The sequence below is a fragment of the Dysidea avara genome, chromosome 3, assembly GCF_963678975.1.
Source record: "Dysidea avara chromosome 3, odDysAvar1.4, whole genome shotgun sequence".
NCBI classification, from domain to species: domain Eukaryota; kingdom Metazoa; phylum Porifera; class Demospongiae; order Dictyoceratida; family Dysideidae; genus Dysidea; species Dysidea avara.
Genome location: NC_089274.1, coordinates 19,598,449 through 19,600,886, shown reverse-complemented (window position 1 = coordinate 19,600,886; position 2,438 = coordinate 19,598,449).

Sequence of the window (2,438 nt, the reverse complement as noted above, 5' to 3'; positions counted from 1 at the left end):
TGTGTCATTATCACTCTATAGCTAATCAGTTAATATTGATGTTGATTGGGTGGGAATCAAATGTAACTGGTGTAGCGAATACAGCCATGTTCTTCTCATGAGAGTCAACATGCAAAAGTGATTATCATACATATGCAGCTTTCATGGGGTGTATCCATTCACTGGACTACTGGACTCAATTTTTTTTTGTTTTCTTGTCTTTTATCGCCGAAGTAAGTGTCTTAGAAACTGACACCATTCACCATGAGACATAAAACTTGTACATTGATCACAAAAACTACACTAAAACCTTGGTGCAGTTCTTTATCGTAATTTGCCTACTGCTAGCAATGTTTCAAGCACTGTGCACTGTTAACACTGCCATCTTATCTAATTTAGCCTTCTTTTGTAAAATAGCCACCATATGTACGTTTTACACCATTATGATATAGAAACTGCCTGTAGTCTGTGCATTCACTCTAGCTTTGCCGGCTCTTTGATTATAATGTTTGTAAATAGCAACGAGTATGCAGTGTTAAAGAATTGCTTCCCAATGCACACACTTTCAAACAGGAAGATAAGGTTACGCATATTTGCAAAAAAATACAGTGAGTGCGGCAACAGGGGTTCAAACCAAAGTTATAGACCTCCAAAACTATATAGCACCTTTTTCAAACCTACTTAATATAACATCTTGAAACAGACTGTAGGACCAGGTATCTACAGACCTTTAGCACTTGTGCTGTAACGCCTAATTTAAAAAAAAGATAGACTACAGTTAGCTGTATGTGCCTCATTTTTATGTAAGACAAGACATGGAGAGGAGAGCCCTAACTTCAAGTGTGGTGTACTACACTATGAAATCACTTTTAGTGGTTGAAAAAGGTGTTTGCGGTTGAAAAAATGTGTTTGAGCAAATTTTATGTGAGTCCAGTAATCCAGTCCAGTGAATGGATACACCCGCTTTCATGTGCTTATACATAAGAAATAAAACCTGCTAGTTTTTTGTGAAAATTATCTATACCAAACTTCAGTAACTATCATGTAAGACTTCTAGAATAGGGCTCAGGTGCTTTAGCATGTATAACACTTTGCACAGCACGTGTCACGTGTGTATACATGCAGTTACATAAATGATCTGCAAAGCTATATGTAAACATTGGGTATTTTGTGTGGGTGATGTTGGACTGTATAGCTATAGCTCACCCAGCTCAAGTGTAGCTTTGCTTTAGCTGTCTGATCAATGTATATTAAGCAGTTACTATTATGATCTACAAACATGAAAATTTTATGAGATATGGTACTGACTATACCACATAGTATACAATTCCAGGAACTGTAACGGGTGCTATAATCTGAAGATGTTAATGATGACCAGACTTTATAGTGCAACTGGTAATTCTGGCCTGATAGTTCCTTTTGCTTGATGCTGATTTAATTTGTTTGATATCAATATTAAACAATGAAAATGAAGGTTTATGCATATATATACATGCAGAATTAATATTGTTAATCAATTGATTAGGTATCATGGGATATAGCAAATGTATATAATAGCTATGTACTGCATGCAGTGACCTGAGAGAAAGGCTAATAGCACACATATATGTGCCTGAACACATGCATTATAATTTCTGATAAAATTGACATCAGCAGTACCAAGAGTACATAATAATAGAAGAGGGAGGAGAGTGTCAAACTCTTAATATAATCCATACAACCACACTGTGCTCAAATCCTCCTACTTCAATCCATAAAACTTCTAGTAATAAATCAATACCTTTAAGTGAACAGAAGACTGTTGATATTTCCTAATTGAAGCAGTAGAAGTGCTACAACCTCCTTCATAGAGTAAGCCATTTGTCACCTTTGGTGGCTATAGTTGATTGTGCAAGGTCTGAGCACAGTGAGTTTGGTGAATCCACTGAAGTTAGACACTCTCCTTCCTACTCTATTACTATGTACTCTTGGCAGTACATGTACGATCTCTACTAATCACTATCACTACAGATAATATGTACTAATACTTGTATTGATACAGGGGTGGATAGGGAGGGGTCAGTACGCCACATGTGTATTGATACAGGGGTGGATAGGGAGGGGTACGCCACGTGTGTATTGATACAGGGGTGGATAGGGAGGGGTACGCCACGTGTGTATTGATACAGGGGTGGATAGGGAGGGGTACGCCACATGTGTATTGATACAGGGGTGGATAGGGAGGGGTACGCCACATGTGTATTGATACAGGGGTGGATAGGGAGGGGTACGCCACATGTGTATGGAGCTGGGGCATAGCCCACCAGAAGCTAAAGCTATTTCATATGTTTCAGGACTAAAGATTTTGATGTAGAGTGGTTTATGCACAAATCATATAAGTATATGTTACACTGCTTTCTAAGTGGACTATATTGATCAAGAGTTGCAGGCTCGGACTGAAGTGAAGTCACGGTGACAGT